Source organism: Lampetra fluviatilis, chromosome 4 (genome assembly GCF_964198595.1).
Source record: "Lampetra fluviatilis chromosome 4, kcLamFluv1.1, whole genome shotgun sequence".
Taxonomy (NCBI): Eukaryota; Metazoa; Chordata; class Hyperoartia; order Petromyzontiformes; family Petromyzontidae; genus Lampetra; species Lampetra fluviatilis.
The window spans coordinates 27,306,627-27,324,970 of record NC_136278.1 but is presented as its reverse complement, the minus strand read 5'-3'; positions in this window follow the sequence as shown (position 1 = coordinate 27,324,970).

Here is an 18,344-nt window from a genome sequence, read left to right as displayed (position 1 = left end):
ATCAGCACAGAGGGCAACCCAAATGAGGCTTTGTGGTTGCAGAGGAGACAAGGATACAGACAAATACATGTAAACACCCACCATACAAATACTGTAGGAGCAACAAAAAACATTACACTTTTCATAAGTGCTAATATCGCAATCTAGACAAGTATTTACATGTGTTGAGGAGTAGAGTGATGACGGGATGTCACACTCGCCTCAGGAGGAGTGACGTCATGTCCCCTCGGGGTATTTGAGGGGGGACCGGTGACGTAGAGGGGGTCTTCGCCGGGAGCCAGGGGAGTGAGTGGTAGGGGCAGTAGAGACCCCGGGTCAAAGGGCAATTAGCGCCAGGCTAGAGGGCTACTTTACCCGGCTGGCCAAGTCGGCTGAACCCTCGGCCAGTGCTGAGGGAAGAGCCCCATAGTCTGGTAGGGCGTAGGGAACTCCCAGTACCCTTCCCTTGGGAAGATTAGTTAGTACCAAGTTGTGTTAACCCTTTCCCACGAGTTTGGCGTTAGCCCCTATACAACTCGCTTCCGCGTCGTTCTTACTACACAACACATGCATCGAAAATGACTGCCGTGAGAGTTAATGCTTCTTGCTGTGTAAGCCAAAAGAAAATGAAGATGTGACGATGCAGGCACAAGAGCAGCAGAGGACATTTTGTGTGTACATTCACTCAATATTTGTATTGTAAATGTTGGCATTCCCATCCCATCTTCCTTAAGCCTGAGTCTCACCGCTCAATGCCACCACCAACAATAGTTTCCACGAGCTCGCTCTCTAGTAGTTACCTATAAGGAGCCTCATTCCAGCACATTTGTTCTTATTAATAGCATAAAATACTGCATTTGGAAATATTCCTGCAATTAAAAAAATATATATCAACAGTTAATATAAGATTACAATTTCAACAGCTAATGTGTGTTCATTTAAGTAACATATATGTGTGAATGTATATATTTTTGTTCGTAAAGGAATGCATATGTGGCAGTGGAGTACTGGGCTGACACAGTTGAAATTGTGGTTTCAAATTGTGGTTTCAGCCACCGTGATAAAACCCAGTTTTCAAGCCGAGTGAGTTAAAGAGTTTCACTCTGGTCACTCATGAATACATGCAAAAAATATCGCACTACATTTATATTTTCACTTACTATTGCTGAATTCTCGCGATGTGAATTTCAAAGTATATATTGGTTTGACTGTAAAGGACATTTCTCTCTGGAGCAGGTTATTTTGGAAAGTGCAACACCACTAGTGCGTGGATAAAGAGCTCACTTGAAGGGATCTGAAATAGTTTACATTTCCTTCTGCTTTCTATTTCCCAGCTCTGGGATGTACTGATCTGCATGAGCTCCCAACGAATGCTTTACTCCTTAACATGATGTCAACAGTACAAATTAAATAGCGTTAAAGAAAAGGCCATTCATTCATTTTCACCGCAACAGTCTGGAAAACTAATCAGGGAATTATAAAAGCACGCTGCATCCAGCTGACCTCATTTTGTCCTAAACCACAGGATCATGTCAATTTAGGTACATTAGTATAGGATTTCTATGGATGTGTGTACCTTGTACTCTAGTGGTAGTGCCGTATGGCAATTATCGCAACTGCAAGCCAGCCGAGCAGAATCCTGGAAAAAAAATCGAGTAAGACATAAAGCTCTGCCAAAAATCCATAGGAGACCCTGCATCTCTGCATGGCAGGAGCTCTGTATGGGCTGTGGTGAACATTGATTTAAGGCAGGGGAAGTGTTGCAAGATGCATTGGTTCATGTCCACTGCAGGTTTATCTGCGCATGTAGTCTTGCGGCAAGCAAGATGAGTGTGGAAGATAAAATGTAAAGCCACAGCCTCATGGGACTCCAAAAGCTCAAAGTCTGGCTCTGCTTATTTAATAAGTACTGCATATGCAACATTCACTGACTCTTGTTTTTTTTTCACTTCTATAGAAATTAGATGTATACAGTATTCATGTATCTGTCCCATGTTCTTTATATGCTAGTGTACAACCAAAGCTTTCATAAATAGCTGCCCCATGTATATGCTAAGCTAAACACCACATTACTTCGTAAACAGTGGGTGACAGTCGCTAGAGCCAGAATGGCATCCTCATGGTAGGTGTGGTTTTCCACTGCTCATTACCATCAGAAGACATCTGCTTCTGGCTCAGGGCCTAGCAGGGCCAGGTTAACAATTTTCTTATAAAACAGTTATTGATGTGTAATATAAGCGTCATGATTGGGGTACTGCAGTGGAAAAACAACCTGGCACCACCTGAAGTTGTACTGTGCTGATTCGGCATGGCCTCAGTGTGGCTGGGTTGGACAATAGAAAATAAGTATAAGTGAACACACTTACATACACTGTATGTGTACATGCGTGTGTGTCAGATGGATCCAAGCCTGATTGGTAGGTTAGTTCTCTAGGTGTGGATTTTTGGCATGGCATCAAGACACAGGGACGGACATTGCCCCGTTTCCCTAGGCCTAACTTTGGTCACGTTTTCCAAGGAAGAGTACATTGTACATTCTACTCTACCCATTGAGTAAAGCTAAATGGCTCTCTCAGAACGGTCCGCAAGTTTCAAACATACACCATGCGAGTTCCCACGGGTGGAACGTTGAGTGCCCGAAGACTTATTGCAAGGTTCACCAAGTGGCTCTCTGTCATGATCATCACCAGTAATGAAGGATCCACTGCAGGATGAAGGCCTCCCCAATTCGTTGCCATTGCCCACGATCCTTTGGTGTAATCATTTAATCAACCTTGTACCTACCTACACACGAGCTGGATTCATCACTCCATCTCCTCCGTGGACCTCCTCTCGGACATGGGCTTTCTGTGGCGAGGCATAATTGCGTACTGTTTTTACTTCACGCGGACAACTTATTTTCTCCCGTGTCACTTTTCATTGAACAGGTCCCCTCGCGTTCGACACCCCGTAACTCCGTCGTGATTTTCCCGCTTGCGCTGCTCGCCTGCCACGCTCCGCTTGCTCCGCTCTCTCAGCCTCTCCACTGCTTGCCTGCTCTCTCTCAGTCTCCTAGCCTCTCTACTGCTAGCCTGCCTGCCACGCTCCGCTTGCTCCGCTCCTGGCCTACCACTATACACTCGGATAGCTTCCCACCGCACACTCTGCTAGACTCTCCACTGCTAGCCTCACACTATATATTCTGCTAGCCCAGGGGTCGGCAACCTACGGCTCCGGAGCCGCATGCGGCTCTTTACGGGCTGCTTCTTGACAATATGTACGTATGTACAGTATGTACTCAGATGCATTGCGGCTCTTGAAATACTACATTTTGTACCGAATTGGAAAGAAATGGCTCTTCTTGTTATTTTGGTTGCCGACCCCTGTGCTAGCCTCTCCACTGCTAGCCTCACACTATATATTCTGCTAGCTTCTCCACTGCTAGCCTTCCGCTATATACTCTGCTAGCTTCTCTACTGCAAGCCTTCTCACACTCACACTTAGGATTCCGCTAGCTTCTCTACTGCTAGCCTTTCTAGCCTCGCCTCTCCAACCTCGCCCTTGCCTCCAGTGGGGGTTCAGCCATCACCGCTGGAGAGGGCGAGGTGTGGAGAGCGGGGCCTGGGACTTCTCTCGTCTTTCCTCTTGTCTTCACTCCAACCAACTCAACCCCCTCTCTCCCACGCTCCCGTATAGGCCTCGGCAAGGTAATTTACCCTTTTTACCAGGTAAAAAGGTAAAGGCTAAAGGTGTCGACATGCCAAGGAGTAAGGTAAAGGGTATGGTAAATGTAGCATGGAAGAATTACCCGGTAGGGTAAAGGTAGCGTGAAGTATTACCCGGTAAATACCTTTGTTTACCGCGCGTTAAATGCTCCGTGGCGCAGTCAGTGGCTTTAAAATTGGAATCGACAGTATTCTATATGAATAATGTGCTCTACCTAGCATTTACCTGTTAGAAACCTTTTTCATGTGAAGTACCCCAGTAATTACCCTGTAATCAGGTAATTTGTACGGGGTAAGGGTAAAAGGTAGGGTAAAGGTAGGTTCGTTGTTTTTATCATTTTACCTTACCTTTCCAAGGCCTACTCCCGCATATATCCCGCTCCTTATTAACTCCTCATAAATTAAGATTGGTGACCCCCCGTCGCATCACGCCCGTGGCTTCCACTGCTATCGCCTCAATCTCCCGCCAACCTGGCGCCTGTTACTCGCCTGCATTTGCCAGCCAGCCAATCACAGCTATGCATCTTAATTTTGCCTGCATTTGCAGCCAGCCAATCACCGCTATGCATCTTAATTGTGCCTGCATTTGCAGCCAGCCAATCACCGCTATGCATCTTAATTTTCGCCTGCATTTGCAGCCAGCCAATCACCGCTATGCATCTTAATTGTGCCTGCATTTGCAGCCAGCCAATCACAGCTATGCATCTTAATTTTCGCCTGCATTTGCAGCCAGCCAATCACCGCTATGCATCTTAATTGTGCCTGCATTTGCAGCCAGCCAATCACAGCTATGCATCTTAATTTTCGCCTGCATTTGCAGCCAGCCAATCACCGCTATGCATCTTAATTGTGCCTGCATTTGCAGCCAGCCAATCACAGCTATGCATCTTAATTTTCGCCTGCATTTGCAGCCAGCCAATCACAGCTATGCATCTTAATTTTCGCCTGCATTTGCAGCCAGCCAATCACAGCTATGCATCTTAATTTTCGCCTGCATTTGCAGCCAGCCAATCACAGCTATGCATCTTAATTTTCGCCTGCATTTGCAGCCAGCCAATCACAGCTATGCATCTTGATTAGCCGTCTCCCTTCCGTTCGTTGCTCTCGCGCCGCACCTGTTCGCCCCGATGCGACCTCACTGTCCGTAACTCGCACACGCGTACACACAACTTTGAAACCCCCGCGCGCATTACTCTACTACAATTGTAACAATGCTGTTTAAATTATGTTCCATTTTGGTGCACATTAATGATAAAAGTCAAATGTAATACCATCCACCATAATCAATAGCTATAAACTATAAATTACAATGCCTTTACTGGTGACTTGCAGCAGAGTATATGTAATAAAGTGATAGATTTTCATAAGCCCATGTCAGACATAATAAACTCCATTATGCAATGTATTTCACGAATGCTAAAATAATATGTTGCACACTAGAAATTAAGGACGTGGGCAGGTGCTCCAAATCGAGGGCAAACACATTTGTTGTGATTTAAAGCTTTCGTGACTGCAGGGATTCATATCCTTGGTTCTTTCGGTAAAGTCACGTAGAAGGGAAATAATAAAATAATATATTTTTTCTTGCTGTGGATTTCACACCTGATGATGATTGCTTGTGTTGCAGTCGAAACGTCGTGATAATTTTTATTGTTTTATTTTAATATTATTTTATTATTTCCCTTCTACGTGACTTTACCGAAAGAACCAAGAAAACATTCATTGTGGTTAATCTGTAGAATGGAACAGCACGTGGTGTCACACACAGCAATCTTCAACTGAGTCGCCATTAACCACGTGACTCGTATACAAGTCTGGTTAATCAATAACAGTTTCTCTTAAAACCAATTCTACTACTGATAAACCATATTTGTCTTTGACCGTCGTAACCTTTGCACTTCACTATTCGAATATTATTTAATCCCAAGCTGTATGTCTATCTATACCAGGGGTCGGCAACCAAAATAACAAGAAGAGCCATTTCTTTCCAATTCGGTACAAAATTCAGTATTTCAAGAGCCGCAATGCATCTGAGTACATACTGTACATACGTACATATTGTCAAGAAGCAGCCCGTAAAGAGCCGCATGCGGCTCCGGAGCCGTAGGTTGCCGACCCCTGATCTATACCATCCACTTAAATCGGTATCTTACACCCATTACCTGTACTGTATGTGTACAATATACATGTGATCTATTCTCAATTGCATTGCAAGTAGTCATACTCTGGGTGCATGGGCATGGTTATAGAATAAAGAGTATTAGGGTTAGAGAATTACAAGTATTAACTACAGAACTTCATCCTTTACGGTGCACAGTGCTAAAACCCCTCCTATTGAATATATCACAAACTAACAATTGAAAGCCAAGCTTGAAGTCTAGAACAAGTCTGGAACATTTCTATAACGATAAAAAAAACAACCTTTGGGTTCTTTACCTGTAGAATGCATCAACACGTGGTGTCACACACAGCAAACCTCAACCGAGTCGCCATTATCCACGTGACTGGTGTACAGGTCAGGTGACTCAATAGCCCTGCCAGCCACCCACAGGCCCAATTCAGTTATCGCATGCTGCTGTACACACGTGTATTGATGTACCGCACAGCACGTGAGGACTTTCACAAAACCACACTTTACTCCCTTTCTGCACGAGGAAATAATTAAAAGAGTTGTCCATTCATAATGTGCCACAAATACTGCTAGCAACAAAATAACCACTGGCTGTAAAAGGCTGGTTTTAATGTATCCAAGTTACTCTTTTTCATGCAGTCCAAAAATATTTGTTAACAATATTTTAAATGCAAGTTTTTTCATATCCAGGAGCTATCATTTCGAGTGATTTGTGGTACATTATTAGCGGTGCCTCGATGTGAATCTGTATCTAAAAATATGAACCCTTAGCACAGTAAAATAAAAAATATATAACCTCCTGTCTCAGATCATTGCCAATGAAACAATCAGGCTTATCCCTAGGCTGGCACGTTCATGAATACATCAAAGTGGGCCAGCATAATGTGTGACTTGAACCTCTGAGACAAACTCAGCCCCAGTTTAAAGAAGAATCCAACTTGCAAGCATGAATTATTCTCAAAGTTAAGTGTCTGAAGCTTAACAGTTTCAAAGGCAATCTGATGGGGTCTTTTCCATTAATGTTGGTTATTCCTGACAAATTATCTACTGTTGCAAACTATTTTTAAAGTAGTAAAGATAAAGTTACCGGGTGATTAAATGCATGAGACAGACATTCCTTCCCATTGCTATGATTAACATTGCTTTAAATGCAGACGCATTAAAACATTTTTTTATTACAATTAAATAAAGGTTTAGTATTGAATTTTAAATAAAACAATGTCGTAGCTGTTTTATTACGTTCGTAAATATTAAACTTATTTTGTATTATACATAAGCCACGTATCATATGCAGTACTCACAAAAGTCTTCAACACAAGATATTGGAAATGAAGACCAATTAATTGTTGGTTTTAATCCTTAAGCCTCCACTGACGAAGCATATGTATATATTAATTAAACATTACCGCATGTTTAAAAGCAGTCCTAATATAAGTGCAATGTTGCCCATAATTGTTTATCTATTTGTTTGTTTAGTCATTTACCTTTTCAAATTACATTCCATTCACAGCAACGTATGGACAGTAGGAGGGTTTGAAACGTCGCTCCTGCGGTATAACAGACTATAAGAATCCAATGCCTATTTACTGAAAAAAAAGAAATTTCTAGCGAAAATCAGCAATTCAAACCGTTCTAGGTCGTCTTGATAAAAGGTGGGCGAAATAAATTCCACGGAATAATCTCTTATTTATGACTACTGCAAGCTGGATTCATCAGTGGCGACACTAGACAGTGGCTTCTTGGCGAATTACTCACTATGCAGCCATAGTTCTGGGAATCACCTCGGAAAGGTGTTTGACATCTCTACCTTGGAGAGCACTGAGCTGTAAGAAGGGCCGCGCATAAGCACTTTAGCGATGCATTTTCACAAATGGATCGCTAAAGTGCTAAAATTATCCCATTGCTCACGATAAAAGCATTAACGCTAACTATATACTGTGAATTGCGGAAGCATCCTTTTTTGTGAACGCTTGCGTGCAATTAGAAAACACCTGCTTTGTGCAATTGTGGTTAAATTCTCCACAAAGTGTATCCACTGCATGCAGTGCACATTATTATTCTTATTATTTTTGCTTTCTCAAAGAGCTCGGGGATGATGCATGTCTAATACTCTTTGCAAGTCCTATGGAAGTGTAAATATTTTGGCTCACAGTTTATGTGGAGTCTTCATGGTTGAATAAGATTCCAAACTGTGGCTGCATATTTATAATCTGATCACAAATTCAGTCATTATGATGACTTTCTGGATCCATAATTTCTATTATTTTTAACCTGCATGTCAAATCAATAAAATGGCTTCATAAGCACTTCTCATCCATCATACTGTCCATGCAGTTAGACATGTAAATAATTCCACTACCTTTCCTGAAAAAAATTCTATACCAAATTTTATTCGAATCACTTCATTACTGCCCTTCTTTTTTTGCTTTTCCCTGTTTATTCTGCATATCCTCCTAACCATTCTCACTTGTGCTGTCCAATATAAAAGGAGAAGGTGGGTCATATATCCAAAAATATCTTACATTTTTTATTCGTGTGATAATATCATCTGTATTTTAGATATGTGTCAGTAATAAAATATTAATATACAACTTTGTAAATGAGCTGCTGGAAGAAGGCATTCCGATTACTCGTCGGTTACACGGATTGTTTGACCATACTTCACCATGCTGGTAAGTTCGGACTTGTGAGGGGTGTGGGGCAAGACCTTTTACGGTATCACTCGCCACTGGTGTTAGCTGTGGCTCGAAATTCGAGTCGCCAGGTTCATAGTGCAGTGCACTGACAAATCACTCCACCCTGATGTACTATTTTATTTTATTTTACCAGGTAAGGCCCACTGAGCTGTATAGCTCCTTTTTCAGAAGCAACCTGGCTGCAAATGATAGCCCAACGAAGTTGCTTATCACGTGGAAATGTATAGCAGCCAAATACTCCCAACACATTTCTATTTAAAGCTTTCGTGACTGCAGGGATTCATCTTCTTTGTTCTTTCGGTAAAGTCACGTAGAATGGAAATAATAAAATAATAAAAATAAAACATAATAAAATTATTCTCACGACGTTTCGGCCACAACGCAAGCAGCCGTCCTCAGGTGAAGAACAGGTCTGTCGAGACTCTGTCTTCTCGATAACGCAAGCAGCCGTCCTCAGGTGAAGAACAGGTCTGTCGAGACTCTGTCTTCCCGACAGACCTGTTCTTCACCTGAGGACGGCTGCTTGCGTTGTGGCCGAAACGTCGTGAGAATTATTTTATTATGTTTTATTTTTAATATTTTATTATTTCCATTCTATGTGACTTTACCGAAAGAACCAAGAAGATGACTCCCAACACATGTTTCTAAATGTGGAGCGGAAACCCCACGTGACCATGGTCTAAAACACGTGCGTCAGGGCTGGGATCGAACCCACCGTCTCCTGTATACCAGCCAAAGTAGTTAACATCTCACCACCGTGGTGTCACGTACGCAAGCAATGTCCACTGTAGTTATTCATAGCTCTGTATCGCATATGTATGAATATGTGTGCGATTGCTTTAAGTTGTCACGCTAGAGAGAAAACCATTCCATTAGAGTTAAATATAAACTCATGCTAACAATTTTATATTTCAATAGTCACCTCCGGTTATTAATTGTTACATTAAACAAAAGTATTGCCACACATGATGAATAGGAATATAATTAACCGTGCAAAATTTTTTAGTTGGGATATATTGTCCCCGAGATGATTCATCATCATTTAAGTTTCATACATTTGCATGGCTGTAACCTATAATTGGACAGTGGGGACACAAAGGTCAGAGCACTGCGCCATGAACCCAGCGCCTTGAGTTAGCTTTCTAGCAGTGGAGAGTGATGCCCAAATTGGTCCTTAGTCCGACCTTCACCTGCCTATACTGACCAAAGTGGTGAAGTGGGCGAACACAACCCCAATGACTGACATAGCGTGCAGAGACCTTCGCTCCGCAGTAAATTAATGAAGGGGTAATATTTTTTTTATTTTTTTATGTCTTTCTCCCTTTACTTCATTAGGTGGCAACTCGACGAAAAAATAATTATTCAAAGGAAAAAAAAATCACATCTCCCAGAGCATTACATGCTCTAACAATTTGGACGATTTACAACTTTGCCTAATGAACTAAACAAATCGAGCTTGTAAATGCACAGTCACAAAAAAATGGTGTAAGGACCACGGGTTGTCCAATTAAATGCATAAACACTCAGTTTGCACTTTGGGAAAGTCACCTTGATCTGGGAATTTGTGGGGGTGGGCTGAGCGGCAAACGACCTATCCTTACAAATGCAAGAAACTTTTATATGCCATCACAAAGCATTGTGAAGGTAGCACATGGCCTGCTATAACTAATGGTAATATAAATCTTTATGATTTGGTTTCCATGCAGCAAAAATGTCAATGAATGAAAGTTACTGGGCTGTGTATGTTTTTTTTTATTATGGGACTCTCCAACACCCTTGAATTTCTATGTATTGTCAATACATTTGCAATATTCAGTATTTATATTCTGGGTTTCTTGTGGCAAGGTCAACAACAAACTAAAACTTGAAAATTCAAGTGCTGTGGACGGAAAATTCCAGTTGGTCAACGAAGCTCACAGCAGTCTGTTTAAAACGAATTCCTTGTCCCAATGATCTCTTAAAAGCATGCCAGCCTGGTGTGAGCACCTGGCTAGTGGGCTTAGCTCAGATTTCCGTAATAACATTATCAGGCCAAGCCAAAATCTACCGGGAACTGCATTGCCTGCATTTAGTGAATAGGATGGCTTGCTTTGCAAACACTTCAGCCAGGCAGCTCTTGCAATCATTAACGATGTCATGGGGTCAATGCAGAAGAGAGTCGCTCTCTAAATGATGTCTCACCCTTTGATATATGTTATAACGACTGCAATGTTTATGTGTGGTTTTGCTGAATGGCTCTGAGGGGTTTTCTGGTTGCACAGCACCGGAAGAATCTCTCCAGTATGTGGAGTGAGACGTTGGCAATCATGCCAAACGACACTCGGTGCAACTCGAATGCACGTATTTAAAACTAACTTTTTAGAGCTGTGTTATTTTGCAGCAAAAAATACTTTAAAATAATGATGGTTCAGACGAGGAGGGCTGAAAATGGAATGGAAAGGATGGCAGGCCAATGATGTGCCGTGAAGGAAGAGCACCGATTTTCTTTTTTAAAATACTTACAGATTATAGTTTACAGATTATTTCTTGGAATAGTCCGATGCAACTCTAGCACGTGGTAAATGTTGAGAGTTGGCAGGGGTGGAGGAAGAGGGCAGGCGGAGGCTGAGCTCACGGAGCCAAGTCATTGGGACAAGGAGCCGCACTGGACTGTTCCAACAATAGCCTCAGCACGGATCTGATTTCCAATCGCCAGGCAATGTAGCCCAAAGGGAGGTTTCTGCTGGAACCACGGGTAATAAAGTAAGTACATGGGCACCAGCTGTGACACTGACCACAATGATCCACCGGGATGTCATTCAAGGAGATGTTGGAGACCAAAATCACTCCCTGACTCCAAGAATATTTCTCCATTAGGAACTGCAATGTGGCCTGCCGTTAGCAAAAAAATGATGAATCCAGCTGACTGGCAAAACGCCAGGTCAAAAGAAATGACAGCGACATTCATAAAACGGCACTTTTTGTAATCCCTTGTGGAGGCACTCGAAAGCTGTTGAATTTGAATTGATGTTGAACACATTCTTGCGGAGGGAGCTGGTGGGAACGTTGGGTTGCTCGGTCAATGGCCAGGGTCAACGGCGGCGTGGTGTATTCCGCAAATATTGCCGACTGTGAGGGCGGGCACAAGCCGGCGTGGGTAAGTTAAACGTTGAGTTTTATAAGGGCACCACGGGGTGACCAGTCCCACCCCACCCAGCTCCACCCCTCCCACCCAGCCCCACCCTCCCCACCCAGCCCCTCCCCACCCTCCCCTCCCCACCCAGCCCCACTCTACCCATCCAGCCCCTCCCCACCATCCCCACCCAACCCCTCCCCACCCTCCCCTCCCCACCCAGCCCCACCCTCCCCACCCAGCTCCTCCCCACCCTCCCCTCCCCACCCAGCCCCTCCCTCCCCACCCAGCCCCTCCCTGCACGACAGACGGACACAATAATCCCATGTGGGCTGGTGGAACCAGGAGGTTACTACCAGTATAATATCTACTTCCACAAGATTCCTGTGTGGACGAATCACTTATCGTGAGTAGCAAATTCTATAGGTCACATCATCAACATCATCATCTCCAGCAATGAGATATCCACTGCTAGACGAAGGCCTCCCCCAATCCGTTACCATCCTCCATGGTCTCGTGGTGTCTCAATCTAACGATCTGACCTCATTGCTCCATATGGACGGTGGTCATGCTCCTGGATATGTCCTCTACTTGAGCAGACATTTAGTCATTCGTCCTGACCACCGGCCATCACCGGGCCATAATGCCATGGCTGCTACCATGTCCATTTAATTTTCTTAAAAGTTAAATAAGATGTCTCTAACTCGCGTTCATGCTTTTGATGCATTCATTATTCTGCCCCGCCTCTCAATGTATTTGTATGCACATATGTTGAACCTCTTTCGCACCGTATGTAGCCAACCGTGATAATCGGAGGCATTTCCAAAGCGTGCACCTCTCCATGTCCGGGCAGGTGATATGCACCGATTCAGAACTTTCTTATTCAGGCACATTGGTATGTGGCTTTTAATTTTCAAGTTTACATTTCCACAAGCGTGCCGACCTGTTCTCGCAAACCTCTTTGCTTCAACAATCGTCCGGGGTTTCCATAATCTGAGACTGTTTCACCTTGTGTCTATTAAAGAAAAATCATCAATTGTTCAGGGAATCTATTTTGGATGACTTTTGCTTTGCTCATGTTTATTTTGACCCGCGCTTTTCAGCCTTCTCTGTAAAATTCTGCAATCATTTCAATTGCTATCATTCGTGACGACAAGGTCATCAGAAAATACGGGATGGCGTATGCTTTGTCCATTCATGCAAATTCATTTGATTTTTCCAATACAATTTTCAGAAAACATTCTCGAGCATCGTTGTGAATAACTTTGGCGAGGACATATCTCCTTGCCTCGCCACTCTTTCGAGGTGCACCAGTGTCACTATCTTCATGCAATGTCAGTGTAGCTCCTCCATCCTCGCTTGTGGTGTTAACATTTATATTGAATTTTGTTAAGGCCTTGGTTTGTGAGAGCATAGATTAATGCATCAGTTTTCGCCAAGTCCAATGCATTTTTTGGCACATTATTAAGTGAATAACTTGTTTTCGGACAATTTAGAAACCAACAAACCACATGAACAAGTTCTAGATTCGAAGCTTTCGTGACTGCAAGGATTCATATTCTTAGGTTTTTTCGGGAAAGTCACGTAGGTAAAAAATTAAAATTAATAAAAGTAAAATAAAAATAAAATAAAATTACGACGTTTCGGAGGCAACACAAGCTTCCGTCTTCAGGTGGAACCGTCACAGCAACAAAGGCTCATTCTTTGCAGCGTGCTTCAGCCGCACCGAACCTCACAATGGCTCCTCCCACCCTCAACCAGTATATATATGTAGGGCTGTTACAGAGAGCCCGTTATGCATGGCAGCCTATGGTAAACAAGCACAGTGGGCGGGGCTACGTCAGTGCACGGGCAGGTGCCCTCTACGACGTCCGCGCTTCGGACGTTACGATCCCCCGGGGCCCCACCCCTCAGGGAGGGGGGTGTATAAAAGGGGAATGTATCGGGGGGCTCGGGAGTGATGTTTAGCTAAAGAAGAGGAGGCGGAAGACGTCTGAGATAGAGCCCTGGACTCCCCCTGGTACGCCGTCCTTATCAGGACCGCGCAGGCTCGAGCCAGTGGCGTGGTACCAGAGCCAGAGCCAGTGCTGGTCTGGACTCTGGGTACCGGGCCCGACTGACCAGTGTCGGGCCAAGATAGCCTCCCCTAGCCCATTAGTGGAGGACTCAGAGGTTGCGGGCGGTTTTCCTAAAGATGCGGGCTGCTAATTTGAAATTTAAGCCCCAAAAATGCCATTTGTTACGCGAGTCGGTGCGTTATTTGGGGCACATCGTGGGGCGCTCAGGTATTTCTACCGATCCCGCCAAAACGCAGTGTGTAAGCTCCTGGCCGACTCCCACCTCAGTGGGAGAGGTTAGGAGTTTTATTGGGTTTGCGTCGTATTATAGACGCTTCGTCGCTAATTTTGCGACTATCGCCAAACCCCTACATGCTTTAACATCTAAAGGGGTTCGGTTTTGCTGGGGTCAGGAGGAGGAGGCTGCTTTTTGCTCCCTTCGGGATGCTTTGGTAAACGCTCCTCCCCTGATTTACCCTGATTTTTCAAAACCGTTCTTGCTCGACACCGATGCGAGCAACACGGGTATTGGGGGCGTGCTCTCCCAGGTGGTTGACGGCGTGGAACATGTGGTTGCGTACGGCAGTCGGGTGTTGTCTCCAGCGGAGCAACGGTATTGTGTCACCCGTAGGGAACTGTTGGCAATTGTCCATTTCGTCCAACAGTATCGCCCATATCTGTACGGTCGGCATTTCACCGTCCGCACAGATCATGCGGCACTGCAGTATGCCCTGAGGGTTCAACAGCCATCGGGACAATTGTCCCGATGGTTGGAGGTCCTCCAGGATTACGATTTCCAAACCACATACCGTAAGGGCGTTCGCCACACCAACGCGGACGCTCTGTCACGCTTGCCAACCACCTCCGAGTGTGCATGCCTCCTGGGGTCTGGACGTTGCAGGCCTCCAGGGGACACATCGGTACCTGTCTTGGCGGCCGCCAACGACGACGATGCAATGGTTCCTAATTCGATCGAACAACAGGGCAAAGATTCCCTGTTGGGGTTGCCCGTCATTGAATGGGGGCGCCTCCAGATGGAGGATGTCTCCCTCCTCGGGTGGCGACGTCGCGTTGGCGGTGCGGCGGGGGGAAAAAGAGGTGGTTCCGACGCATGGGAAATGTGCCAAGGTCTGCTAATGCATTGGGACGGGAAGTCACGTCGACATCGGCTGGTTGTCCCTACTGGGTTGCGGGGTAGGGTGGTATGGGCCGCTCATGAGCGCCTCCTACACCTGGGGACCCAAAAGACTCTCGCCTTGCTGCAACTTGATTTTTACTGGCCTGGCATGACGAGGGATGTGGGGGATTTGTTGGGATCGTGCCCTCAATGTGCACAACGCAAACCGCCGGCACGGGAGTCTAACCCGCCCTTGCAATCGATCAAAGTGTCCAGGATAAACGAGCTGGTCGCTCTGGACATTTTGGGACCATTCCCCGCCACCCCCAGAGGGAATAGATATTTGTTGACGGGTGTCGAGTATTTTACACGCTGGCCTATGGCCTGGCCTTTGGCCAACCAGTCGGCAGCAGCCATCGTGGAGGCCTTTGTTCAGGGTTATGTCCTGGACAAAGGTGCTCCGGAGAGGCTGCTGACCGACCAGGGCAGAAATTTTTCCGGTAAACTACTCAGACAAGTCTGCGATCTCCTGGGCACAAAGAAAATTCGGACCTCCCCATATCACCCACAAACTGACGGGATGGTCGAACGTTTGCATCGCACCATCTCGTCCATGTTATCACAACAAGTTTCGGACTCGCAAACGGATTGGGACCTACAAATTCAGGGGGTCTTGGCGGCGTACCGGATGGCACCCCATGCGGCTACGGGGTTTTCTCCCTTTTACCTCATGTACGGCCGAGAACCAGACCCGCCTGTTCGTGCCCAGTTGCGGATCCCCGTGCCGCAGGGAAAAACTAATCTGGCTGACCACGTTAAATTTAATCTGGACAAATTGACCGAGGCACGGGATGCTGCAATGCAAAACTCTGACCTCCGTCAGAAGGCAAATGAGCGCCTCAGATTGAGTCGAGCGCACATGCTGCAGTGGAAGCCGGGGGACAAGGCATGGTTGCACTGCCCCCAGGTGCCACTGGCAACCTCCTCTAAACTTGTGCGGCCGTGGCGGGGCCCTGTGGAAGTGGTGGAGGTGTTACGTCCGCAGTGCGTGCGCATCAAGTGGGGGAAGCGGCGATGGTTCGTGCACCCCTCCAGATTAAAACCCTTCGCTGCGGTACACAACCCCACTTCACACGCGCGTGGCCAAACATGTGGGGGGTCGGCCGACTTGCTGGGTCCGTCTCTGTCGCTCTCACCTAATGCCTTGCCGGCTGTGCCACCTTCAGGAGCATCAGGAGTGACGGGCTCACGCCCGATCACCCCTCCTGCGGATACCGAGGGTCACGCGGAGTCAGAGGAATGCTCACCTCAAGACGGACAGTCGCCACCTGATGGTCCGCCACGCGGGGTTACCCCGTGTGAGGGGCCCGCTGCAAGGACGCGCGCTAAAATGCGCAAACTGTTGTGAGGCCGGAAAATGTGTACATAGCTGTTGTGTTTATTGGCTGTTGTGTGGATGGTGTGTTTCCCGCTCCTCGGATGTACATATGTTGGGTTCACCGTTTGTTGTGTGTGCGGGGTGGGTTCCCTGCTGGTTGTATATAAGCTGTTTTTTTTTACGGAATTCGTATTTATTCGGGGGGGTGCGACGGGTTGTTTCTCATCTTGTTGTTGTGTCTTGTTCTGGTTCCTGTTATGGTTCAAAAATAGTGAGGCACACGTCAGGGGGTGAAGGCACCTTTATTGTCAAATTTTGTATGTTGGCAGCCGGGACGGCTGCATGCTATGTGGGGGGGAGTGATGTAGGGCTGTTACAGAGAGCCCGTTATGCATGGCAGCCTATGGTAAACAAGCACAGTGGGCGGGGCTACGTCAGTGCACGGGCAGGTGCCCTCTACGACGTCCGCGCTTCGGACGTTACGATCCCCCGGGGCCCCACCCCTCAGGGAGGGGGGTGTATAAAAGGGGAATGTATCGGGGGGCTCGGGAGTGATGTTTAGCTAAAGAAGAGGAGGCGGAAGACGTCTGAGATAGAGCCCTGGACTCCCCCTGGTACGCCGTCCTTATCAGGACCGCGCAGGCTCGAGCCAGTGGCGTGGTACCAGAGCCAGAGCCAGTGCTGGTCTGGACTCTGGGTACCGGGCCCGACTGACCAGTGTCGGGCCAAGATAGCCTCCCCTAGCCCATTAGTGGAGGACTCAGAGGCAGGCTAAGGTTAGCCTAGAGGTGTGTCCTCAGATAGACGGGTGAGGGGGCCGATACCCCCTCAATTGTGTATGTCACAAAGTTGGTATTCAAATAAACAAGTGTGCCTCCAACTCCGGTGTCAACGAGTCATAAGCATTACTACATATACAAGGACTGTTTTCTTGGAATTTCTCTTACTTGATGCAGCAGTCGTGCTGTGACGGTTCCACCTGAGGACAGAAGCTTGTGTTGCCTCCGAAACGTCGTAATTTTTATTTTATTTTAATTTAATTTATTAATTTTAATTTTTTACCTTCGTGACTTTACCGAAAAAACCTACGAATACACATGAACAAGCCAGATTATGAAAGGGTTTTCGCCCATCAACCACATATATAATATCAGAATCTAGAAAAGATGAATGAATATCAAATAACAATATGCTTAGCTTTTGTTGAGGTCACAAGTTCATATTAATTTTACATATAATCTTAGAAAAAAGGTGCCTTCAACAGTAAAACATAACAGAAAGTGGAGTTTACGTATCATGCTATGCGTGTTGTACTTCTTTCACACCGTACGTAGCCCACCGCACTAATTACGACACTGCCGTTCTTGTGCCCGTTCGGCAAAACAGCCAGGCGACGACCCGCAGCTCGTATCGACATCCATACAGAGCGAAGAATTTCTCCTTAAAAAACAAACTGTTACGCAAATAATACTCCGTTAAAACGCAAGTGTCTCTTGCGCACGTATGCTTAAACAATTATTGCCTGCGCTCCAAGACGGCGGCTGTTGAGGTGCAAATAACGCTGCACGCATTTACTCGCTCCAGCGAACCGACAAGCCCTCCGCTTTATCTGCAAGTTCGTCGCCGGCCACACGCAACACCTTTACGCCGAATTTACTATTTGATTTGAGACCGCCGAGGAGTGTCAGCTGCGAAGAGGAATGTTCAAACTCACGAAGTTCACACGCTATTGAATGTTGGCAAGTTAACAAAAAAATGATGAGATGGCCAGGTGCGCGTGCAATTTTATTTCGTGAAACTGCCCATGCGGCATGCGGCTGCCATTTGATAGGTAGTGCAGTCAGGGGCTTGAAGAGAAAATAAAAACACTTTCCGGCAAACTGTGGATCAGCTTGAATTTTTCCAGAATACATTTTTTGCTAGATTTTTTCCAGCGGGGGCCGCCTATAAAGGAAATCAAAAATAAATGCATCGGTGGGAAAGTTAACGCACCGGCTTTCAAAGTCTCCGAGTAAAAGGCCGCCATGATCGATAAGAGGGGGGGACATGACAGGAAAATGGTTCGCACCACTGTGGCGCCGCTGTTGTCAGAGCTCCGGAGGGCGCCCGGGGAAGTGAGCGCCGCTCAAGTGACGAGAGGCAGTTGCCACTTCTCCGTGGGGGCTGCACA